Source organism: Lissotriton vulgaris, chromosome 4_1, assembly GCF_964263255.1.
Source record: "Lissotriton vulgaris chromosome 4_1, aLisVul1.2, whole genome shotgun sequence".
NCBI classification, from domain to species: domain Eukaryota; kingdom Metazoa; phylum Chordata; class Amphibia; order Caudata; family Salamandridae; genus Lissotriton; species Lissotriton vulgaris.
The window spans coordinates 1,809,973,700-1,810,001,649 of record NC_141691.1 but is presented as its reverse complement, the minus strand read 5'-3'; positions in this window follow the sequence as shown (position 1 = coordinate 1,810,001,649).

The window sequence follows — 27,950 nt, the reverse complement described above, 5'->3', positions numbered from 1 at the left end:
ATCACAACCCCAACACTGAACAGTGCACAGCGAGAAATGCTAGAATCAAACATCACAGGCGACGAGATAGAAAAAGCGGTAGCCAGCTTCAAAGACAACAAAGCTCCAGGCCCAGACATATTCACTGACAGATTCTACAAACAGTTTCTACCAATACTCAAAACCACGCTGACAAAATTACTCACACTCTGCTTCCACAAAGGCAGCATGACACCGACAATGACAGAAGCCAACATCATAGTCATACCCAAAGAGGGCAAGGATACCCAGCACCCCAAAAACTACAGGCCAATATCACTCATCAATGTAGACAGCAAAATCTATGCACAAATCCTGGCGAATAGACTGAACACCTACCGACCCAAACTCATACACTGCTCGCAGGTAGGCTACCTTAAAAACAGAATGTCCCACGACAACACCAGACTGCTCTGTCACATAATTAACCACGCCAGCAAGAGCAACAACGCAGCGGTAATGATAGCGTTAGATGCCGAAAAGGCATTTGACAGAGTGTCCTGGCCATTCCTAGACCAGTGCATGCAGAAATTCGGACTGGGACCCAACTATAGGAAGATGGTCCTGGCTCTTTATAATGACCCAAAAGCTCGCGTAGTGGTTAACAGGGGGACACCTGAGCTACTCTGCTTAGAACGCGGATCAAGACAGGGAAGCCCATTATCACAGGCCCTCTTCCGCCTAGCAATGGAGCCACTGCTCAACATCATACGAACAAACAAAGACATAACTGGGATACCAATAGAGGGAGAAGCATTCAAACTAGCGGCCTACGCCGATGATGTGCTCATAATAACTGAAAACCCAGAAGAGTCAATTAAAGCTCTCATGGACACCATAGAACAGTATGCACATGTATCAGGATATAAACTGAACAGGGAAAAATCAGAGTGCAAACCACTAAACGTCCATACCATGAAGACAGTACTAGGGACATCAGGGCTCACATGGCAAAAAAAATCCATCAAATAACTAGGCATCCTCTTTGAAAAAGACCGTAGGTCCACACTAGACAAGAACAAACAGGCAATACTACGTAAACTCAAAGAACGGACAGAGGGGTGGTCACCCAAGTTCACCACATGGTGGGGAAGGGTCGAAACGATTAAGATGATGCTAACGTTGATAGTGAACTACATGCTTAACATGCTGCCACTGATTAACACAGCAGACTTCCACAAAAAACTAGACAAACTGCTCAACAGGTTCCTGTGGACGGGCAAGAAGCCCAGAATTAGCCTACAAAAGCTGAGACTAGCCAAAGGGTTGGGAGGGCTCAACATAACAAACTTTAAGATATTCCAAATGGTGTGCATAGCAAAACAAGGATTACACTGGCTTACACCTAAAGAAGAATAGAGAAAAGGCTTCTAGGAGGCATGGAACCCGTCGCACTACTCACAGCAACCAGAAATCCCACAATTAGGCAAAACCCGATACTAAGGAACACTAGGATGGCCCTCCTCAAGATAGACAAGCTACTAGACACAAGCGTGAAGAAGTTGCAGCTGGAGTCCATATGGCACAACCCCAGAATCAAATACAGAGACGGAACACTAGACATGCACTCCTGGTACAAACATGGCATCTCCACGGTAAACCAACTACACCAACATGGCCCAAACTCCACGTTTGACACACTCGAAGAGGAACACAGACTGAGGAGCATAGAACTATACAACTTCCTGAAGATTAAGGTGGCTATCAACAAGGCAGGCCTTAATAATCACACACCGGCGATCCTGCAATATGCAATCAACCTAAACAAACTAGGACACCAGGTAGCACACATGTACAAAACCCTAAGTCCCAAATCCACCAAACTCAACAACAAGATTACAAAATACTGGGAAACACTGACAGGTAGAGAGCTCAGCGAGGAGGAGAAGAGCGACCTCTGGTCATCCACGTCGAGAAAGAAGGTATCACCTACCCTAGAGCAAACTAAATTCTGGCTCATACAAAAAGCAACAAACACACCGGAGATCTAGCACACCTTCTATTCCACTGCACCAAAATCAAGAAATTCTGGAAAACAATAGAAACGCTGATAAATGACATGACAGGCGCCTCACCCCTCCTGGAATTCCACAGTCTGGCAATAGGCTTCATGGCTCCCTAAATCAAAAACAGAGAGGACAGGGACCTGATAGACTTACTGCTGACGGCAGCAGTCAAGACGGTCCTGAACAACTGGAAGGACACGGCGAAAGCCACATTCAAAGCATGGTTCAACTGGGTGACATTCCTAAGGGGAGCAAACACTATTACGGCCAAGCACACACAGACGCCCCACAATAAATGCGACATGTGGCGATCACTGGACAACTATTTGTCCTCGCACAAGCCGCCGTAGCTAGGACTAAGCCGCCAAAGGAGCCACAACTGGGCTAAGAAATAATAACAGGACACTGACCCCCAACCGCACCATAACTACTACTCCTACCCTGTGCTTATTCACTCTCTCTTCTTCTCTCTCTCAGCTCCGGGGACTAAGGGATTGGGCAAGTAACAAATGAGCGTGGGCCAATCAAAAGACAACAGACAATGAGGGAGGGGGACCAGAAGGCTATTGAATGGAAGGCACAAACTAACGAAGGAACAGTCTACCGGAACTGCACAGCCGAGACCAGAAATTTTCTAATTGCCAAGATAACCGAAATATGTGCCTCCCCACTCCCCCCCCCCCCCCCCACCCCGGGTGTTCTTTCTCCTTTTTCTCTTCACTGTGAATTACCCTCCCATGTATATGTTACGCACCATGTTAATATAATTTTCAATAAAAATTTACTGAAATAAAAAAAAGAATCAACACAGATCGCCAATGTCTCACTATACTGAACTTTGCCAAAACCAGTGATGTGGCGACCCTCATATGCCAGTGAGATGTATTGCCCTCTATATCTGAGGTATGGTTCGGAACTGCTAATCTGGCTGACTTTTGACATTAATCATCACACAAGAGACCAGTATGAGTGGAGAAGTGGACAAGAACCCAACACACCCAGGAGATCACAATACAGACCGTGGCATCTCCAACATGAGGCTCCCACATTCTCAAAGAAAACCATTACCGGTTGTGAAGAACGTTGAAGTGTGTCAACCTGAGTCTGGCTTCCTTCAGTCCTTTGCGGTGAGTCCCTATCAGTGAAGTCCATGCTTTTTCAGGAAAGTCACAGGATAGCTGTGTCGCCCAATCCAGTCTTGTGTCTTGCTTGGTATATTTAGAACAGAATTGTTCCATGATATCCTACCTAGTTCAAACAGTGCCTCTAGCCATTCCTTCGCTTTCCAATGTATTTATTGGCTCCTTGTTGTAGACTGTGCTCAAAAGCTTAATGTGAAATATTGTAGGCGAATGAACGCAGATATACGTGAAATGACACACTTTTAACTTAGGGACATTGTAAAAGTACTCCGGAAAGATGGATAAAAGTGTTTCCTGCTGTTGTTGTGACTTGTGGTGCCCCTCTTTGAGCATTTCAGCACGCGATGAGGCACTTTATGTCACTGACAATTTCCTTAAGAGGCAGTTCTCATATTAGGCGATGGGTTTGTGTGCCACATAAGTAATCATGACTACTGATTACAGATCATGTTGTCACAGAAAGGGAAACGTGTGCAAAGCGATGAATATGTCAAGTGTTTCTCAGTCACTGAGCAGCAACGACATGTCAGCTGGCTTCCCCTTACACAAAGCTTGGTTTCTCTTTGCCAAACGCTTGGTTGCTGTCAACCAGACCCTTATGATTTCGCCCTGCGTCAGCTTTGTCACTGGGCACTGGTGTAAAAAGTAAGGTTGGTGAACACCTTCACTTGTAATCTATCATTGCCACCCAAAGTTACAATGAATTAATCCTACCCCCTGGCATTGTGGCGAGCGGTGCTGAGTGCACCGCCCACCACAATGTCAGAAATGCAGGATGCGCCATCCTAATGCCAATAATCCCATTTGGCGATAGGATGGGGGGCGAACAAAGTCGGCCTGCCATCCTAAATTGCCCCTAAGTGCGCATGTCGGATTGGCCTGCCTAAAATGGCCAGTCAAACCGTCATGAGCAATTAATAGTGCCCGCAACTCATCCTCCAGGATGGCCCGGCCGGACCTGTCCTGTGACTTGCCTACCCAGCAGATGCAACAGTGAAAAAGAAAAAAGAAAATGATAATACACTTTTTTTATTATCATTTTATTTTGCACAGTTACCTCTGCTGGGTAGCAGCAGTGGGCAACGCAATAAGTGTCTCCTCATTTCCTCTAGGTGAAAACAAAGGCTTCTCTGAATGTAACTCCACTGTCCCGTGTGTGGTATAACTAATAAATTGACCTGTGTTTGGGCATTTTAGAATAGCTTATTGTTCAGATACTATGTACAACTAATTCTCTCCTAAAAGAAAACACGTTCATTAAATGGGGACAGGTGACGATGTGACATATGTTGGATTTATCTAGAGATGACAATATCTCCTTGTCGGGCATTTCAAGAAAATCAACAACAAAAACCGCCAGCTCGATGGCTCAGCTAGTTAAGCATTTGGATTTTTAACATCTTAGTATGAATATATACAAATGAATCTCAGACTTTCGTCTTTCCAAGGTTGATAAATTAAATAAAATCAATTTAAATTACGGTAACAACTGTAATTGACAGCACACAACCATGTGATTAAGAGCTGTGGGCCACACGTATAAAGCTATTTTGGTTCACAAATGGTGCAAATCACAAAATTCAGCCATTTGCCAATGCAAAATAGCCTTTCCTTATGTATGAAAGGTTTTTGGATTCGAAATTTAGGTAATCGCAATTTTTAGCGATTACATAAATTGCAAATGTAATTGGGGAGTCGCTATTGGCGATTCCCTAGTGCACATGTAAGAAGCCTTACCTAAATGCGAACTGTGCATTTAGGAAACACTATTACTATTACCTTCAAGTTGATGGTAATCATGTGCAAACTTTAAAAAATGCACAAAACTTCATTTTTCAAAGTGCCCTGTGGCGTGTGTGTGCCTCACCTGTGCACCTTTATTTTCTTAGGATCACCTCAGGGGGCCTTAGGTCCCCAGCACCCTTGTCTTTCCATCACCTAATGTGCGATTAACAATTAGGTAATCGCAATTTAGGTAACAAATGGAGTCGAAATTACAAATAGTGATTCCCTAATTGTGTTTGCGATTCTTAAGAAATCGCAATTAGAGAACCACTATTTCCTGTTTGTTTTGTTATATTGCATTTTGCGATTAGCAAATAGCGATTTGGTAATCACAAAATGATACTTTCATACATGTGGCCCTATATTTGTTACCTTTTCATTATTGTGAATATGATTCTCTTACTGTATCTTCTATCGCTTTTCTCTCCTCTTCCCTAGCTAATATTATGTCTTGCAGGGTGGGAAAGTGAGTTGCTGTTGCAGTCACCCCCCACTTTTTCCCAGATTTCTGATGCACTTTGACAGACTGTGCAGTGATACCCTGCCAATCAGGTCCTCAGGGCCTGTGTTATTTCGCTAAACTGTACCATTGTTTCCAAAATAGGCACACCTCTGACCCACGTATAAGTCTCTTGTAAAAGGTACCAATGGTTTCAAGGGCTACAGCATGTATTGTGCTACCCTAGAGGACCCCATGCCAAACACATATACAATGCCATTGCAGGCTTTGTGTTGTTGTCTAGCTAAACTAAAAGAGTTGACATGGTGCACATGGTGCACATGCCTGGGTGCCATGCCTACTCAAAACTGTCTGTGGCAAAGGTAAGTCACCCCCTGGCAGGCCTTACAGCACTAAGGCAGGGTTCCTATCCAACAGGCGAGGGTATAGCCGCATGAGCAATATGCCCCTACAGTGTCTGAGTCCATTCTTGGACACTGTAAGTGCAGAGATGGCATTTAGAAAATATGGGCTGAGAGTTTGTCAACACAAACTCCACAGCTCCATGATGAATTTTCTGAAGACTGAGTAGTTTGGTATCAAACATTTCAGTATAATAATAGCACAGTGATGCCAGTGTTGGATTTAATATAAAATGCACTGAGTGGGAATCTTAGAGATGCCCCCTGAAAAATGAGCAGCTTCTAATGTATTGGCTGGCTGGTCTCTGCCAGCCAGACAGCACCAGCTAGGTTAATGACCTCATGGGGCGAGAACCTTTATGTTCTCGGAGGTCAAAAACAAGGCCTGCTCTGGGTGGAGGTGTTTCATACCTCTCCTTTGCAGGAACATAAGCACTTGGCGGTGAGCCTCAAAGGCTCTCACCTTGTGTTATAATGATTTGGGCAGCTCCAACCAGTTGAGATGTCCGCCCGCCTCTCCTAGCCCACTTTTTGGCAGCAACTGATGGGAAAATTAGTGAGCAGAGTAGGAGTGTCCACCTTGGCACACCCCTAGGGAGGCCAGGAGTTGAGGTGAACCCTTCTCTACGGAATTTTCCATCTTGGCTTGGAGAATTAAGACCAATAGGAATAAGGAAGCTCTCTTCTCCCCAGAGGGAGGGGGCACTTGAAATGTTTAGTCTCCCTAGGGGATGGGAGCTAATGGGTGCTGTCCTACAACCTCAGTAATGCCCTTAAATGTAGTATTTAAGGGCTCCACTGAACCATGTTCCTCAGATTCGACAACCTATGAAGAACAAGGATAGAAGAGCTGTGTAGCAGTGGAGAAGATGACAACAACTGACTTGGCCCCAGCCCAACTGGCCTGATTCCGCTTCCAGTGGTTGCGGAGAAAGAATATGTAGGAAGAAATATCGAATTGCATAAATATTGTGGTAAGAATATCGTGGGTCAAGAATATCGACACAAAAATCCTCGTGGTCAAGAATATCAATTTTAGGTAAGTAGTATCAATTTAAAAAATATCAAAGTGGTTAATATAATTTGTAAAAATATAGTTGTTTTTTGTGTTTTTAGTTCTGTAGCGGGTTGTGAGTTTATAGGGGAATAAGGTGGGAAGTAATTTAATTATATAAAATGTATTGTTTATTTATAGAATTTCTAAAAAAAAATTATTATTGAATTTTGCGTTTATACTTCCGTAGCGGGTTTTGGGTTTATAGGGGAATAGGCGGGGGAGGGGGGAAGTAATTTAATTATATCAAATGTATTGATTATTAATAGTAGTTAATAATTAATTTTTATTTGAAATGTGTGTTTTTAGTTCTGTATTGGGTTGTGGGTTTATAGGGGAATATGTTTGGGCGTAATTTAATTATATAGAATGTATTGAATAATTTGTATTCATTAATATTTATTTAATTGTGACGTAGTGTAAATGTGTAAAGTAATTTAGTGATAATGGTTTAATAATTAGTTCTTAAATATTTTAAATTAATTATTTAGTAATTAGCTATGGTAGTTGAGTAATTAATTGTAGGTGTGTGTTGTGGTATTTATAGGTGTAAATGGTGGGAAGAGTGGGAAGTCATTTATTGTTTATTGATGAATTATTAATTAATTAATTTAAATTAATTAGTTAGCAATTAATTACGTTACATGTGTAATTATAGTTAGGTGTGTTTTGTGGTGTTTATAGCTATAAATGATGAGAAGTAATTTATTTTTATTGATGAATTATTAATGATGTTTTAATTAATTTAAATTAATAAATCAGTAATTCATTTTGGGAACTGTGTAATTAATTTTAGGTGTGAGTTGTGGTGTTTATAGGTATAAATGGTGTGAAGGGTGAAAAGTAATTTATTTTTTATTGATGAATTTCTAATTATTTGTTAAATAATTTAAATTAACTAATTAGTAATTAGTTATGGGAATTGTATAATTAACTTTAGGTGTGTGTTGTGGATATTATAGTGCCAAAGAATGTGTACTCAATGAATGTTTATTATCTTTTTTTATTAATAATATATTTTGAATGCATTATTCATTATGGATATACATTTAAATAAAAATGTTGATGTCTTTTTTTATTTGTGTGGTGTGATAGGGTTGGAAATCAAATAAATACATTTATGTTATAAATAATGTGTTCATTAATATTTGCTCCTTTTAAATAAATATTGTTGATAATTGTATTTAATAATTTATTTTATGTAATATTTGTACCTTTTTGTTGGGTGCAATTGAAATTATAATATTTTCTTTTTATATGTTTGATTTATTTAATTGTATATTTTTAAAATATTGTTTATTTTTTGTAAGATTATAAAAAATAATGAAATTGTTATTAGTAATTGTTGTTTCAATGTTTATCTGCTATGCAAAACTTTCTGTACTGTTGCACTCAATGGAGTAGGAATAGTACATTCTACCCCACTGCTATTCAATACTTTTCCTACTGTTGCACTCACTGGAGTGGAAATGGTAATTTTCACCCCTCTGCTATCCAACACATTCCCTACTGTTGCACTCATTGGAGTGGGAATAGTAAGTTTACCCCTTTACTATCCATCACTTTCTCTACTGTTGCAACCACTGGAGTGGGAATAGTAATTTAGCCCCATCGCCTCGGGGCTAATTCCCCGCGGCACGGGGTCCGGGCGTGGCGACGCAGTGCTGCTGATGAGCTCGGCTCATCATGCAACATGGTGGCGCTGTGCTGAAGACGAGCTGAACTCGTCATGGCCATGCCCACTCAATAGAAGGCCCAGCACAGCGGGGTAATTATCCCTGCGTGGGAGTTCCGCGGAGGCAATGACGAGCTCAGCTCATCATCAGCACAGCGCCACCCTGCTGCATGACGAGCTGAGCTCGTCATCAGCACGGAAAAGGTTATACCCCTCCGCTATCCAATACTTTCCCTACTGTTGCACTCACTGAAGTGGCAATAGTAATTTTTACCACTCCGCTATCTAACACTTTCTTTACTGTTGCACTCTTTGTAGTGGGAAAGGTAATTTCTACCCCTTCCCTATCCAGCACTTTCCCTACTGCTGCAATCACTGGATTGGAAACAGCAATTTGTATCCCTCTGCTATTAATATTTTATATATTTAACATATATAATTTAATTTTATTTATATTTTTAAATCGATATTTTTTACATCTATATTTTTAACTTCGATATTTTTGATTCAATATTTTTGTACTTACCTGTTTAAGTATTGAGAGTTAATATTTTTACATCTATATATTTTTTTAGATATTTTTACCATTGATGTTTTAATCATCAATATTCCAGCAGTGAACCCCTCCAGCGACCCTGCTCAAAGAAACTGTTGTGTCCGATGGCCAGCAACTCTAAAGCAACTACAGAGACCTAAGCTGCCTTCAATAAAGACTCTGGGGGTGATTACAATGGTGGTGATACCGCCACCGGCAGCCTACCGGTGGTGGTTTCACCGCCATCTCGAAGCACTTCTCTGCCCGCCATATTACGATGACTGGTGGTGTGCTTGCGGACACAAAGGCCGTCTGCCACGGATCCGCCACAGGCAATCATTATGATTGCCTGTCGGACCCACCAAGCATCTCTGAAATGGTGGAGGTGCCTAGCAGGCACCGTCCGCCAGATTAGGAAGGATCCTGCACCCCCGCCAGCCCGTGTATGGTGGTTCAAACTGTGATGCACCCCAACATTTCCCTGCACCATGTGGCAGGCACCAAGTGGTTCCAACCACGTAGTACAGGGAAATGCAAAACTTGCATTTTTACCATTGCTGTGGGTGCTGCAGCTAGCAGCACACTCCACGATGAAAAAGATGCACAATGCGACTGCCACAGTGGGGGGCACATTGTAATTCCATGTGTGGACCGTCGCCATATAGGCGGACGATTCCAAGCCCTGGGACAATGGCGAACGGACTTTATTCAGCCCTCCTGGGATCCAGCGTTGAGCGACCTCTCCAGAACTTCCCCACGATGTCCGCAGCCTCATTTTAAAGGTCGACCCGACCGTACCCGATGAGAAAAACCCAACACCTAAAGTTACCTCTGCACCCATAGCCCCAGGCCTTGGAGACCCCAACTAACTGTGTCTCTGCCTCCCCCACTATCCAACTCACCTCTCACGCCAATAGATTCCTTCAGCCAGTCTTCTGGAGCCTTTGTCTCCAACCAAGAATCTCCATTGACTTCTCTAGGGCACCCAATACCTCCTTTGCACCCTGCACCGCTTGATGCAGGGGGTGCAGTAGTGGGGCTACCTGTTTGCCACTATAATGCTGACCTCAACCCCCAGGGCCTGTGTCCCTGAACCACGGATACATACCTGTAACCGGTGCCTCTGTGATGTGCCCCAAGGCTAACATTGGGCTCAGTGACTTCTGCACCCGGCTGCCGCACTGCTGCTGGTGGTGCAGAACCTATCTTGGTCCCAACCTTGCCCTGTGTTGGTCAAACCCTCCGAAGACTGAACTTGTTCAGTGCTTACCTGAAATTACTTACCTGTCTTTCCTCTCAAAAGATTGCATTGGGTTCACTCCGTATTGCACATAGTGGCCAATTCCGATGTCAGACAGACCGGAGTCCCTCCAACATCGGTTGGGAACTGTAACCGACTGACCTCCTGTTGTTGGTTCCAGCCTCTGAAGTAGGATGCAACCAAACTCTGTTTGGTTGCAATCCTATGCTTTGCAATGGGAGCATGGTTTCCGAATGGAATGCAGGATCTCATTGCAGAGAGCAGCGGTGAAGTTCATCCCTGCACCCAGCAGTAGTCACCTTGAGGTGTCTGCCACGGGGTGCAGGGATCAACAGTGGGGTACAATAGGTGCCCCCTACATCACCATTCGTTTGCCTTGCACCCATGGGGGCCCTGCTGGAGGCCCTTAAAGAGATATTCCCAATGCCTTTCTGTGTTGAAAAGGCAGGCACAGAAAGGAAGTGTGAATCTGCATTGAAACCCCTCGGACGGAGAGAGACGCCAAGGGATTACTGCAGGGTTTTCAAATGGCGGACGGGCTGTCCGAGCCAGTCGGAGGCCATTTGGTAAACCGATTCGGATTCCCTTCTGACCGACCCCATCAAAGTGGTTCGTTCTGAAAGGAATCTGACCAGCCGATTACGATGCGGGCTGGAGGGCTCCGACCAATGCTAATTCTACCTACTTGACCCACTAATGGGTACACATTCCCAAGGAACTTAGGGCTAGATGGACAAAGTATTTTTCTGTCATAAATGGCACGGGACTAAAAACATGCCTGTTTGCTTTAAGGGATTTGCGTAGCCCAAATTGCAATTTGGTAACTTGTTACTGAATTGCAATTTGGGTTTTGTGATTTGGTATTTGGAATGGGCATGTTCAGAACTTCTCTTCCTAATAACTAATTGACAGAAATTAATCACTAGCAGTGTGGGCCAATGGATGTCCCAATGGTGTATTATTATAGTTATTATATGCTGTCTCTATGCTCAACTTCTCGTGACCCCAATGCTTAGAAGTTACAAATGCTTTGCAACCGAAATGCGGTCGCAAAATATTTGCAATTTACCACCATTTGAAAAATGGTGTTTACCAATATACAAATGGGAAGGGGTCCCCAAGGGACCCCTTCTCCTTTAAGAATGGTTGGCAAAATATTTTTCAAGACCACCACCCACTCTTAAAAAACTAAATTTCAAAGTTTCATTTGTTTCTTTTTTCCTTTAAGGAAACAGACTGGGTTTTCAAAAAAAAAGTTAAATCATTTAAGAGCAATCACAGACATGATGGTCTGCTGTTGCCAGCGAGCCACCATCCCTGTGATGGCAGCGAATCGCAGTGGGTTTCAAATTGCGACCTATCTCATGAATTAATTCTATTTGTAACCCACTATGCATCACTAATGAAACTCAAAAGAATTTCATATATTAGGAATAGCCATTTCATAACTGTGATTCACAGGAATCCGCAATTAGGAAATCACTATCCCTAATCATCACATAGATGGCCCTTAATATCACCCTTCTTAACCATAAATCTCTGCAGTTAACTTAGTCACAGCTTTCTTCTTTCAATAAGTTAAAGAAAATGTAAACATGGAAATGTACCTATTTGTAATTGGTTTCCTCCTATATGTTTTCTACTATCCTACTTGTTACCTCTCAAACACGCTTCTGCTCAGTTTATGGTTTGAGCCAAAATTCTTGAAATTTTTAATGTTACAAATAATAAAGGCTTTCTATTAAAAATACTTTGGGGATTATTCACAAGCCCCTTTTGCCGCCGATGTGTCACTTTTTATCACATAAAAAGTGACCCACCTGAGGCGCAAGGGGCCTTTATTATATGTAACATTAAAAATTTCAAGAATTTTGGCATTTGCATGTAACCTTTGAAGCAATACAATAAAATAAATATCTCTTTTGTGAAGATTGAGATGATACGAATCAAAGGACAATGACCAAGCGGGAGAATGAAACAAAGGAAATCTCTTACATCAAATAGTAGGTTCTTGAACTGGCTGAAGAAGGGGTTTCCTACATTAGAATTTACTTGCCCCTTATAGGAAAGCCCAAAGGCCATTCTTATAAAAAAGTCTAAGGGCCTCATTTATGAGGCGGTGCGTCACTTTTACGCCGCCAGTGCGTTACTTTTTGTGATGCACCAGCAGCGTTAAAAATGTGACTTGTTGCACCATATTTACAAAGTGACGCATCTAGGTAGATGCGTCACTTTGTAAACCCCTACGCAACATTATACCTGCCCCAGGTATAATGTATGCAGGGGGGGGGTTCTGACGCAAGAAAGGGTCATAGAAGTGAAGCAGTGAAATCTATAAGATTTCTCTGCGCCACTTCTAGGACTCAAATGCGTCAATTTCTTTCGCCTGCCTCACGGCAGGTGTAAGACTGATGCAGGCCCTTTCACAAGGGGCTTGCCCCATGTGAAAGGACACATTGCTGGAGTTTGCATCACTTTTGTGACACATTCCAGCAATGCGTCACTTTTGCGCCTACAGATGCATCAGAAATACTCATGTATCTGTAACTCCTTGTGCAATGATGCGTCATACTGTAAATATGACGCATCATTGGTGTCGCAAGGAGGGCGCAATGAAAAGTGACGCATCGCTGTTTTCACGCAGCGATGCGTCACTTTTCATAAATGAGGCCCTAAGTATCTGAGACACAGCAGGGAGGTATGATTGTTCGATATTTGGCACTAGACTGTAGTCAAGCTCCCATTGTTTGATCTTTTGCCAAACCCAGTAAAAATAATACGCGCATCAGGTTCAGTAATAAAATGTGTTCATCTTTTGCAGACAGTACTCAAGAATGTTTGGTATCGTTTGCATTTTAACACTTTAATTTATTTGGGATTTATTCTTCAGTTTTCCTCTAGTCTAAAAATGAACCGTGTGTCACATTTCTTTATCATCACCCCCGCCCCATGATCATTTGCTGTGGCTACCATTGAAGCCATGTTGTTTCATAATAGCTTTCTCGAACTACAAACTGCTTCTCCCAAAGACACTCCTATATTTGCCATAAAACGTCTCACAATCATGAGTTACTCTGGAGCTGCATGGTAGATGAGCATCCCCGGCAGATACCACTTTTAACGAAACATTAATAATGATGATACTGGATGTGTAAATTGAGGTGCACCTTATGTTTGCCAGGGTTGTGATGGAGATGCCCCCAAGGCTAGGCGAAAGGGAGCCGAATTGCAGTCCCAGAGTCCCTGCCAAGCCAGAGGAAGCTCCATACAGATGGATGACAGGGATTGCTATCTGCGTCCGGCCTCCTGGAATGACACCCCTTGTTACCTGATCATTATAATGCTTTTCTGATCTTTTCCCCATGAGAACTGGACCGTAAAGTTGAACTTCTACCTGATATCTTCACAGCAAACGCTATTTCGAAGTAGAGATACCTGCCAAGAAAACCACACAGTCCCCAGAAGTAAATATAGATGATTTATTGGCGAAATGTTTGCTGACAGAAATGTGAACGTCAGATGTTGTCCTCGTGCTGAAAAGCATATTACCCTCTCGAGCATCCCTTCAGAAAGCATGTTGGCCTGGCCACGTCGGCTGGGACGTCTCTGTGCAATGATAATCTCAATCTCCGTGAGAAGCCATTTTGACTCGAGTGTTGTTCGTCGCCCTCTTATGACCCTTCTGGCGGGGTCTGCTTCCTCTCAGATGGAGATGAGAACAAAGGCACGAGCTGCAGCGCGGTGTTTCTTTCTTTGATGGCGTGTGTGCTTCGTGCGTCACCCGCACTAGAACTGACTTTGTATTTCTACTGTGATGGATGAAAGCAGGCGCGCGGCCGTCGAGAGGGCTCTTTCACAAACAACGTGGAGTGAAGTGCCAGGCGTGAAGTGCCAGGTCATTTCCCCTTCTGTATCCCAGGGAACATCGCACGCTGGCAAGTTGCTCAGACGTACGAGTTCTAGATAGCTTTGTTTTCCTTCGGCATTCATAAAGGGACTACGGCATTTATTTTACTATAGACTGTGCCATCGACAGTGGTAGAGTGCAGTGTGGTCTGGGCTCTAAGCCAGGTACTTCACAAGTACTATCTGCAGTGCTTGGAGCACAGGTGCATCAAGGCCTTCTTGTTTTCCATTGTTAAAAATCTGAGCTGGAACATATCAGACTAGTCTACATCTACAATTACATTTTAAAGCATCGTTGAATCTGAACGTGATTCAAGAATACGTTGTAATTAAAACAAACACATTTGGCCCTCTTCGAAAGAAATGTAAAAAAAAAAGAATCTGACGATATTATTACGTTTTTTTCTGTTCATGAGCATTACCTGAAACACACCTGAAATGCTGTCCAGGTGCAAGTTTGCAGGCATTATTATAGAATTGTTCACTCAAGGCAACCACACTTGCGGCCCTGCATGGCTAAAGCGGTCAACATAGCGCAGGCCATACCTGCAAAGACTGGCCTGAGCTGCTGCTGTCATCCCATGAACTGACCCTTTAGTAGGGCTGCCGTGCACAACGCACAACACCACACCAACACGCAGAGGTGAGAATGTGCTGTCTAGCATAGAAGTTGTACGGGGTGCAAACCTTTCCTCTGTCTAGACCAGTGATTAATAACGTGTCGTCTGCGAACCCCTGGCATTTCACAACTGTTTGGAAAGTTAAATGATATTAGCAGATTATGTACCAGTGTTAGCTCTTCTGTAACGGAGGAGGAGCATCACCCAACTGCGACCCTGCAAAAATAAAATGAAATAACATACTTTTATTATGATTTTATTTTAGTGACTGAGTCTATTCGAGTCTAGGGCCATGGCAGGAAGGAGGAGTGGTGGGCTCTGCAAGTGCACATATCCGTTTGACCATTCTTCTTAATATAGCCACACCGACATGCGCTCCTAGGTTTCTCCAGCCCAGCTGGGTGGAGAAATGGCACAGGCTTCATGTGCCTGAGCGAGTGTCAGACCATCCTGCTTAGGCAAATCCTGGTGCTTCTCTCATGCTTGGTATAGCATGAGAGCAACTTCAAGATTGGGTGGAAGAGTCTGGGACCCTGTTCTGCATGTTGCATGGCAGAGGAGCACGAGGCGGCCGGCAGAGTCAGATAAGATTAAAAACTTTTTTTTATTGTTTCCCCCACCGTACCACATTATATGGCAGCAGCCGCCACTGTTATGCGCATATACATACGTTAGACCTGTCAGCCTTAGGGTGGTCTTCCCCTCAAACATTATTCCTTACTTTGTTTTTAGCGTATCTCATTTACGTTGGCCTTAGGACTCAGTGCACTTTACCACCAGTGGCAGCCGGAAAATGTTAGAGCAGTGAGTCAGTGGGGTGAGGCAGGCTTTGGCATGGGGCAGGGGCATGGGGCGAGGGCAGGCTGGGGGGTGGAAATCGACAGACGATGGGATAGAGAAAATTAACTAAAAGCACTTATCTTTCGCACGCAACATTGCTGAATCGGCGATGCAGCGAGCACAAGATAAGTGGTTTTATTTATTTTTGTATTTAATTTTCCTTATCCCGTCGTCTATCGACTTCCCCCACAACAACCCCCCCCACCCACCTCACTGCTCTTACATGTGCCAGACGCCACCGTTTATCAATGCTACCCAGTGCTAAAGTCCATTTGCTCACTCCCTAAAACATGGTAAATTTGGCTTACACCTAATTGGCATATTTAAATTACTTGTAAGTCCCTCGTAAAGTGATACTACCTACTTGTAAGTCCCTCGTAAAATAATACTTCCTATAACCAGAGCCTGTAAATTAAATATTACTTGTGGTCCTGCAGAATATATTTTGCAACCCACTTAAGTAGCCTGACGTGACTCAGGCCTGCCTTTGCAGTTTTAAACTGCCATTTCGACCTGGCAAAGTACATCTTTTGAGAATTCATTTAAGTACATCTTTTTAATACATATGTCATCCAAAGTGTAGGCCCTATACAATCCATATACCACTCTTGCACACCATAAAGACACTACTTGAGCATACTCACAAAGAGTTTCACAAAGGCCTGGGTGGAACTCGCAGAGTTCTAGTCTGTGGAATTCCGTAGAGTTACTAAAAAAATGCTGCAAGATTCTGTGGAATTCTGCTAATGGGCAGAAACATGCTTATCCAGCCAGTCATGCTGCTGATTCATGCCAGTTATGCATTCTGCACTGCAAAATCAGAAAGAGCAACACCACATGGTGCACAAAGGCATTACCATTTTGTTTAGCATACTTCTGTTAATCTCTCCTTGCTGGCTGTGTATTCCTCCATTTAACTTAATGCAAACCCATCTTCTCTTCCTTATTACCAATCCAAACTTGTTTGTACTTATCATGTTACTGTCTCACTTTCCCTGTATTTATTTTATGTTTCTGTAACTTTTTTTGTACTTTGCTTTTGTTTTCCTTTCCTGACCTGTTCTCTTTGGCCCCCTGTTTCTTTGTCTTCTCGTTTCTAATCCCAAACACAGCATAACCCCCTCTTAAATTTCAGGTTTTGAGTCTATTTTATTTATGTTACAGAATCCACATAAAAACACTTATAACATTTTTACATATACTCATAGTACGTCAAACTACACATAATGTGGATAGGAAAAACAATCTGCATTAAGGCTACCTCCTGTAAAAACAGTAAGATTGACACAAATGTTATTTATGTTACAGAATCTACATAGCAAATTCCTATAAAAGTTTCACATATACTCATAGTACAGAAAAATACACATTATATGGATAGGGCAATCAATATGTAATAACAGTACCATACCGTAAGAACAATAAGATTGATACAAATGTGGGCACTTAAAAGGAGTTACAAATTCTAAAACAAAGTATTTTATTAGGATGCGCATAAAGTGTCTAAAGTACTTCCAAGACCGATCATATAGATAACTGCAAATATATGGTCAGTACAAACATAGGAGCCCTCAACCGTTTGCAACAATGTCATAGACGCACTGGACAGACCAAAAAAACATAATTCAGGTTTTGAATACTGTTATGGCACAAAATTACATTCAGAGGAAGTTATGTACCATTTGGCCATGAGGGGACTAAAGCACAGCATACGCAACCTCAAAACTATCCAAAAGCGTCTCATCTTGTGAGGCAATTTCCAATTAATATATGGTTGTACTCTATTTGCTGTGATGGAGGCTGTTATATACTGAAACCCCCTTTTTTTTAAGGCACGCCTTCCTGTCCAAGTGAAAACTTAGCATGTCTGTTTTAGGCTAGCTTTTAATTGTGTCACTTTTAAAATGTAAGGATCAGGTTGGGATATAACTGTAATTGATCAACAGCCAAGAGGAAATGTCTATATACTAATGACTTGTCTTTTTTATTTTCAAGAATCTCTTTCTTCATAAGTGACTTTAATGAGTCTTCATCACTCCTTGCTAGGGAGGCAACCCAGCACACCACCCCGCCAGACCCTGTAAATAGGCATTTCATAAACCCATTTCCAACCTAAAGGCAGCTACTGAAATCGCTGAGTTATCAAAGGAGATAATTCGTATGAGGCACCCTTCCAACACATTTAAGAAGCCCCATTTGACTACTCGGATCGACTTCAGACCATAAAGCAGCGAGGCAGGGATTTTAACATGATAAACTGTAAGGTTTGAGAAGTGTCTTCTACCAGTTTGCCTATAAAGAGCACCCAATCCTTTATCCTGGGCAAGAGCTTTACTCCTAATATTCTTGATATGGGCCTTATAACTAAGATTGCAACACATTATCTTCCCCAAAAACACAGAGTAGTTTACTAATTCTAACTTTTGAGAGCACAAAGACCATGAGAAATTACTGTATTTGGGGTTCTTCTTACCATAGAAACAGGATATTGGGTTACTGCCAATAGATGATGCTATTCCCTCTCTCTATGATAGGCAAACTGGTGGATCAGAGAGCTATAGCAAAAAGAGTATCAGGGCTAGGAGGCACACTTGTTTTAAACCATTTGAGTTGGTATTTTCTCAGAATGTCCCCAATTGCCACCTAGAAGTACTATTTAACAGGTAGGGGAATGGAGTGCTATAACTAATACTAATATGGTGCCTGGCATACAGAGACATATGAGTGTCCTCTAGAGCAAATATCTATCAACTTTATTAAAAGCTGTGGAGAAATCTATAAAGGTCGCAGAGACCGATCCTCCTCTTACCCTTCCATATTTCTTGTTAAACAGCTTAAGAGCTGCTATATTGTGTATTGTTCCATGATTCCTCCAGAAAACAGTTTGCTCCATGGGTATTATATCAATGTCATTCACCCACTCGCTTAACTGAGTCAGTAAGCATTTTGCAAAAACTTTGCCCACCGCATCTAGCCGGGCTATCTTTCAATCTCCTTTCTTAAATAGCGTATTGTGATACTTCCTATCCAGGGGAGGCGTGGGCTATCCTATGCTTATAGCAACTTTTAAAAACCTTGTGCAATACTTTACTCCAGAGAGATGGTTCTTGTTTTATAGCAGAGATAGGGACTTTATCTGCACCCATCGCGGCGGCGGTATGCATCCCTTAGATCACCAGCTCAATTTATTTAACTGAACGAGGATCATGCGTGTGCATGCCCATTTCTAGTTTGTCGCATTCAACCATCTCTCTGTTTGCCACATACAAGTTAGTAATAAAATCATTCCAGCTGACCTCCTCAATGGCCAAGGCAAGCAATCTAGCACTTGACCCACAGCCTTCAGCTAGTAGAGTCCACTAGAGACCTTGTCTGTCCCTTAAGCGCTGCCTCTCTCAGATCTACCCATAGCAAGCCACATTCCTCTCTTTTCAGATGGGCCTTAAACCTACTCTTTCTCCTCTTTAATAGCGACACCATAGAGCCCTTTTCAGGGGATTATGCCACATGTTGTTTGCTGACTCAGAATATACATTTATATCTCTATTCAGCAAGAGAATCAGGAGGGTAATGGGGTAAAGATACTCTTGGTTGATTTTCGAATAACCCTTATTATTAGTTCCGTCATAATTATGGAGAACATTTTTAATTTATCGCCCACCCTGACATGTACATTTTCGAGCATGGTTTCTAATATGCCCTTTAAAACTGTGATCCTCGTATAGTCCAACTGAGTCCTTCCTGTTTTTTTGTCAAATTTATATGAGAACCCATCACATCTCCAGTAGCAGGTTGGGGACATACTCAAGCACAGGGAGGAAATCAGCAAACTATGCTCACTAATTGGGGTATCCATTGGCTTTAAATCACCTAGTGAATAGAAAAAAGAACCGCTGACCACATAATCAAAGATTGCACCCCCATTGAAAATGTACATGTGTATTGTGTGGGAGATTTCGAAGGTAGTCTTCCATTTGTGATAATACAACCATTTCTTATCGATTGACCCAGTAGAAGTATCCCTCTCTTATCAATCTTTAACTTTGGTGGACTGGCAATCAGGGGGATTCTCAGAGCCTTCTATTTGTCAACATCACAAGTTTGGTTCAAAGCATAATTAGCTACTTTGCGATTGAGATCCCCTTTTAAAATACATGGGGAACCTGATCCTTGTCCAGATGTATTTTGATAAAAGAAAAGACCTTATTCATAAGAGCATAATAGTGTCCATCAGGCTGGATATAAGAATTTACTAGTAAAAGAGGAGATGCTCCTTGCCCCCCGCCAGGATGGAACAAAGTTACTGCTATAAATAAATCAGAGGGATCTCTCTCTGTAGCTGTCATACTTCTATTTGGATCTATTTGACTGAAAAATTGCTTTTCGCCCCTTAGCGTGCTCCCTCCCAAAGGGCCTAGCTTTACCCAATTAAAAGAAACTGGAATTCCTTATCTCACCATGTCTCCTGGAGGTAGATCTCACCCGCTTTTAGGGAGCTTAACAATTATAGCTTCTCTAAACTATTCTTTACACTTGCTGTATTCCAAGAGACAACCTTTACCTAATTGCCAATTATGGGGCAGAATAGGCTGATTGGTCACACAAGCACTATTTAGAACACCAGTCAACCATCTTTGTGTTTCATCCGGTGTACTTTGGCTAGAGATAGTTTTAGGTTCTGTGCAGGCCATCTCTCTACTATTTTTTTCTGAGGTGTACATGCAGACCGTGAACATTAACCATAGGAACACCCCTAGAGGGTGAGGGGGAATACATTTCCCTATCCCAATCACTACTCCGACATCACTTCATGCTTGCTTCATGACCACCCCTCTCTTCCAGTACCAGACAGATATCAATATATCTATATTAGAAACTTTTAGAGTTTTGCAGAACAGTTTTTACAATACTTATTGAATAAAAAGGTACTCTGGATTTGGCTCCTTTCCCTGTATGTAATAAACAAATAAAGTTAATATCTCTGCTTTGAATAAAATGTTAAGTCAGTGGGCCACAAACTTCCTCCTTTGCAAGTAGAGACATACCTCACTCACAATACCATGAAGTCCTTTAAACTTGTCAGACTGCACTTCTCATTTCAAAGAGACACCTAAATGTATGCAGCATACTTCAAGTGTACCTATCCACAAACTCATACTAAGTAGCCTAATCACTATTCCATCTGCCAACATGTTTAAACCTCACGTTTGTGCTGCAGCTTCACTATTCAGAGACTACTGAGAGTGTTGTACCTAGCCAAATACAAAGTAGCATCCCTTTCAATGTGCATATTGTAAGTCTCTCCATATTACTAAAAGCATGCATGCATGTGTCTGTTCCTTTTGCTAGTGGCATCATATTTAAAAGAAACATATAAATAGATGTATACCTGTGTTTATTATGGCTAACATCTTTGGATGTTAAATAGAGAAGGACTCAGGGCGGAGCCTTGAGGAACCCCTTGATACACAGTATGCGTCTGAGAACAGAATGGGGGACAGACACTTGGAAGGATCTCTTGGATAAAAAGGAAGTGAACCAGCCCAGGGCAGGGCCACCGATATCAATAGCCTCCAGGGGCTGCAGAAGGATCTACTGGGACACTCTGTCGTATGCAGCGCTTAGGTCCAGAAGGATCAATGCTGAAGTACGTCCTACATCTAGTGAGCTCCACAGATGTTCCATTACAGCCAGAAGGGCAGTTTTAGTGTTTTGACGTGGGTGGAAGCCATTTTGAGAGGGGTAAAACAGGTTGTTAGCTTCGCTGAAAGTAATAGCAATGCAGTTAATGTAGACTTTCAGAGGGAGGAGAAAGATAGGATGAAATTTCTCCGGCTTTGAATCATCCAACATAGGTGTTTTGAGTGAAAGAACCACTTTGTAATGTTTCCAGGCCTTGGGGACTATATAAGAGGACATAGACAGACTAATGAGATCACAGAAATGAGAGAGAAGCTGAGGTGGACATTTCTGAAATTGCTCTGGTTTAGGAGGGGCTGCTGGGGATCCTGATATGAATTTATTGCAGATAGTGCGCATCACTTCTTGGAAGAGCACCGGAAAAGAAGAGAGTGTGAGAGCACCACTAGGCAGAAGAGAGGGGCCTTTTGTGCTTGCACTGTGGGGAAAGGTTCTGTAAATGTCCTCAAACCTCTTATTGAAAAAAACTGTGAGTACCTCGCATTGCTGATTAGAGGAAAAGGGGGATGGGTATAACATGTGTGAGAATATATGTGCAAGTAGAGACATGCCTCAGTCATAAGACCATGAAGTCCTTTAAACTTGTCAGAATGCACCTCCAATTTCAAGGAGACACCTACATTCATGGGGTGTACCTCAAGTGTACCTTTTCACAGACTCACACACAGCAGCCTAATCACAATTCCGTCTGCCACATGTCCTAAACCTCACTTTTGTGCTGCAGCTTCAATAATCAGCAGCTACTGAGAGTATTGGGGCTAACCAAATATAAACCATCAACCCTTCACTTGTCACTGGTATAAGTCTCACCATATTACTGAAAGTATGCATGCATGTGTCCGTACCTTTTGCTAGTGGCATCATATATAAAATAAACATACAAATAGATGTATACCTGTGTTTCACCTGTCTAGCATCTTCAGATGCAGAACACGTGTGAGAATACATTTGCAAACAGAGACATACCTCAGTCAGAAGAACATGCAGACCTTAAAACTTGACAAACTGCACTTCCCATTTCAAGGAGACTCCTAAAATTATGTGGAGCACTTCAACTGTACCTTTCCAAAAATATCCTACTTAGTAGTCCCTCTGCCAACATGTCTAAAACCTCACTTTTTTTCTTGCAGCTTGTGTCTGTTGTGAGTCTCAACATATTCCTAAAGGAATGCATGCATGTGTCTGTATATTTTAGTAGTGGCAGTATATATAAAAGAAACATACAAATAGGTGTATACCTGTGTTTTGTACATCTAACATCTTCAGATGCATATTACGTGTGAGAATACATGTGCAAGGAGAGACATACCCCAGTTACAAAACCATGAAGTCCATGTCAGACTGAACTTCTCATTTCAAAGAGACAACAAAATTTAAGCTGCGTACTTCAAGTGTACCTTTTCACAGACTCATACAAAGTTGCCTAATCACTATTTCATCTGCCAACATGTCCTAAACCTCACTTTTGTTCTTCAACATCACTATTCAGCGACTTCTGAGTGTTGGGCCTAGCCAAATATAAACCAGCAACCCTTCGCAAGAGTCTGTTGTAACTCTCACCATATTCCTAAAATCATGCATTCTTGTGTATACACCGTTTCTAGTGGCATCATATATAAAAGAAGCCTACAAATAGATGTATACCTATTTTTCACATGTCTAGGATCTTCAGATGCATAACATATTGAGAATACATGAGCAAGTAGAAACATACCTCAGTCAGAAGAGAATGCAGACACTACAATTTGACAGACTGCACTTCCCATTTCAAGGAGACTCCTAAGAATATGTGGCGTGCTTCAACTGTACCTTTCCACAGACTCAGACAAAATACCCTTATCAGTAATCTCTCTGCGAACATGTCTAAAACCTCACAATTCTCTTGCAGTTGTGTCTGTTGTAAGTCTCACCATATTCCTAAAAGCATGCATGCATGTGTCTATACCTTTTTCTCGTAGCATCCGTTTCTAGTAGCATCATATATAAAAGAAGCCTACAAATAGATGTATACCTATTTTTCACATGTCTAGGATCTTCAGAGAATACATGAGCAATTAGAAACATACCTCAGACACAAGACCATGCAGTCCCTTAAGCTTGACAAGCTTCTCTTTCCATTTTAAGCAGACACCTACAAGGATGAGGCATACTTCAAGTTTACCTTTCCAAAGACTCATACAAAGTATTGTAATCTCTAGTCCCTCTGCCAACATGTCTTAAACCTCAATTTTGTACTGCAGCTTCACTACTCTGCGACTACTCAGAGTGTAGGACCTACCCAAATATAAAGCTGCAACCCTTTCAATGTGTCTTTTTAAGTCTAATAATTTTCCTAAAAGCATGCATGCATGTGTCCGTACCTTTTGCTAGTGACATCATAAATAAAAGAAACACAAATAGAAGTATACCTGTGTTTTATACACATAACATCTTCAGATACATAACACGTGTGAGAATACATGTGAAGGAAAGGCATACCTTAGTCACAACAACATGAAGTCCTTTAAACTTGTCAGACTGCACTTCCCATTTCAAAGAGACACCTACATGTATGTTGCATACTTTAAGTGTACCTTTTCACAGACTCATACAAAGAAGCCTAATCACTATTCCATCTGCCAACATTTTTTAAACCTCACTTTTGTGCTGCAGCTTCACTATTCAGTGACTGCTGAAAGTGTTGGGCCTAACCAAATATAAACCAGCAACCCTTCACATGTCACTAATCTAAGTCTCACCATATTCCTGAAAGCATGTATGCATGTGTCTGTACCTTTTGATAGTGGCATCATATATAGTAGAAACATACAAATAGATGAATACCTGTGTTTCACAAATCCAGCTTCTTCAGATGAATAACACGTATGACAAATTCATGTGCAATTAGAGACAAACCTCAGTCACAAGACCATGCAGACCTTAAAACTTGAAAGACTGCACTTCCCATTTCAATGAGACACATAAAATTCTGCAGCAAAATTTAACTGCACCTTTCCACAGACTCATACAAACAATCCTAATTAGTAATCCTTCTGCCAACATGTCTAAAACTTCCCCTTTCTCTTGCAGCTTCACTATTCTGGGACTACTCAGAGTCTTGGTCCTAGGCAAATATATTCGTTACCAACTAGAGAGGGAGGGATAATGTAGAGAATACACTCTTAGTCCCGCAGTAAGTAGTTTAAACAACAAAAGACCTTACCTCGACCTCGAAAGAGGGAGCATGGGAAAAGGTATATCAATCTGTTTAGATTCATATAGAAGGCCCTTAATCACCAACCTGGTTGGTGACATGCTTCATCATCGGTCCCCACCGGGAGAGACCGAATGCCTCCCCAGTGTGCTTCGACGCCAGAGTTACGGCGGAGCTGGTTTTTGTATTGTGACAAGTGAAAGTGTGACAGTGTGATTTACTTAAAAATGTCTAGATTATGTATTACATTTTTTTTTATTAGGTGGCCAATCAGACATATTAAAAACAAAGTGCTGGAAATGAGCTAAATACATTGATTGACTGCTTCCTTTCTGGTGGGGTCAACATGTTTCTGCCATTAGGGTGTAAATGACCTGGCATTCGTCAGGACCATGAGAAATGAACCTCGGTGGTATGGCGCGCTAAGGCCTACCCTGACCAGAGGGCGTGAAAGTGAAAAATAAGTGTAAAAAAGTGCAAGTTGAAAAAGGTTTTGGGGGGTTGACCTCTATTTCAGAGGAACCTGTCGCACTTGTAGTGTGAGTGATCCACACCCCATGGGTCTCGGGAGGAAGGTGATGGTGAGAATGGCACACCGCCAGCGTCGCCAGGACCCGCTTGGTACCTGTGTTGATCCCTCTCACATCGAATCATCCACGGGGTCCGGTGTGACAGGGATCGACACAGGTACCGAGCGGGTGCCTGGTGACACGGGCAGTGTGCCATTGCCAGTACCGTTGCTTACAGGAGTTCAAAAACATATTTCTAATAATACTAGTATTCAACAACACACTACTTCTACACATACTAATGACTTAGCAAAATTTTATTCAGTAACATATCACTTTTAAAAGTTACCACTCCACTTTTTAACACCTTCCATGCTCATGACGAGCTGAGCTCGTCATGAGGCACAGTGGCGCTGTACTCATGAGGAGCTGAGCTCATGACCACCTAGCGGTGCTTCGACGCAGGGCTAATTCCCCTGCTGTGCTGAGCGTTCCAAGGAAACCTGTGTGGTCATGATGAGCTCAGCTCGTCATGAGCACAGCGCCACCGTGCTGTGTGACAAGCCGAGCTCGTCACAAGCACTGCGGTGCCACACACGGTCCCCCTGCCCCCAGCACCACGGGAGAATTAGCCCCACGGCAAAGGGGTTAAAACCACAGTTAAGTTTTAACCCTTCCCCCATTCTGTTCAATACTAGTTTCCATTGTAACACTCTCTGCAACATTCAACTGTACAAAAAGGTGACAAGTTCACCACATTTTGAAATTCAGCACACAAGCTTACAAATGCAAACAGCAGGTGTGGTTGACTTTTGAAAAATATTTTTAAAACATAATCTTCTCCACCATTATAGATGGTGTTCATTCTACCAACTGACTACCTCAGCTACAGACATCTTTTCATTCCTTCCAGACATCCCTTGAAGATGCTTACAGTATGGATTGTATGGCATAGCTATGATTTCTGGTGCAAAAGGTATGCTGAACACAGAGGTAAAGACAAAGACCTAGGTTTACAAACTGTGGACATTAAATGGATTGCACAGAGAGGATTAAAGTGGCACCAATTGATGCCTTTGGTTACAACCTGTTTGCATCTCCAACTCCCTCACCTCATGATTGTGCACTGTGGTGGCAATGACCTAGGCACATTGACTGGGGTAGGGCTGGAAATCCTAATGTATGATACCTTTGCATAATTGATGTTGCTTTTGCCTCAAACTGTCTGGGAATACTCTAATATATACCAAAGACAGAAATGGAAGGTATCAAATCAATTCTGTCCACAGATTGGGAACGCTAGGAAGAATGTCAATAAAGCTGTTTCTGCTTACTGCAGAGACCATAGGATGGGCTGCAAGTATAACAATAATCTACGTTTTGATATGCATGACATCTACAGAAGTGATTGAGTTCACTTCACAAATGAAGGGAACCAAGTGTTTCTCAACAACGCTAAGCTGTGCATCCACACTTACATGTAGCTCAAACGAAGTCATAATGAAAACAAGGGCTCCATTTAAAGCCACCCTATAACCCAACTGTGAATCTTATTTATTTTTCAACATACATACGTTTAAAAAATATTTTCCAGATTCGCAAACCCATCGCAAATCCGCAAAACAAAAGCACAAATTCAATGTACAACAACACAATACACTTTTGAATTGTAACTTTTAATTTATTTTATTATTACTTTCACATTTAATTTGATTACTATCTTCAATCTCAGTAACTCAATAAAAATGTTCACAAATGCAACACTACCTTCTAAATTATATACGATTAAAGTGTTCATTTGGGGTGGATCCGCAAATCTACAGCATTGTTATATGGGGGCCGTGTTGAGAGCCGCAATGGCGTCACCACACCTATCACGAGAGAAAAATTAAATAATGAATGTCCCCAAGTTCCATTACCCGATGTCAGCCACAGGGACCCCACCCCCTGCCCATTTTGTATTTTTTCAACAAAGGGAGAGAGGCTGCTTGCCCCCCCCCCCCCCTTCCAGGGACATTTTTAGCCCAGGGGACCCCATCCCCCATATTTGTATTATTTTTTTTTTGTAAAAAGTGGAGGGGCCCTAGTGGCACACCTCCCGGGCCATTTTCGGCCCGGGGACCCCATCCCCCAGGGTAGGGCCTCTGTGTTGGGGACTGCAGGGGGAGCCCTAATGCCCCCTTGGTCCCTTCCAGCTTCCCTCTTCCTGCGGGAGCCAGCATTGCTTTTGGACAAAGAGAGCTGCAAACAAGCAGCTCCCTTTGCCAAAAGGCAAACCTGCTTCGCTTCATTGAAAAGAGAGCAGTTTTTCTGCTCTCGCTTCCATGAAGCAAAGCAGAGTTTTCAATGGCATGGCGGGAGCAGTGCTCCTGCTTTTTAACAGCAAACTGCAATGTCCTGGGTTGAACACACCGGGGCATTGCTGCAGCTTTCATTGTGTATTGCCCAGGGGAGGTGGAGGTCCCCGGGGCTGCATCAGGGAGCGCATTTTTTAAATAAAATAAATGCCCCATGGGTAGTAGGGGCCCTGCCGGAATATTTTTTCAGCGGAACTCACAGACCTTAATTGACTCCAGCCCAAAAAATATTTTGTAATGCTTTTTTGGGCCCTTGCGGTCCCTCTGGGTCCCCCTAAGCAGGCCTAGGAGGTCAGGGTATTTTTACCCTGCCCCATTTTCAAATTTATCACCTCTTTTCAAGTGACTCGGTTCACCAAGTCATAAAATAGCTGCCAACACTTCCTGGTTTGAAGTGTTTTTTGGCCAATCAGAGTCAAACTTGTGATCGGGAGGGTTCTCCAGTCCACCTCGGTCACCAGATAATAATATTTCTAAAAATATGAATT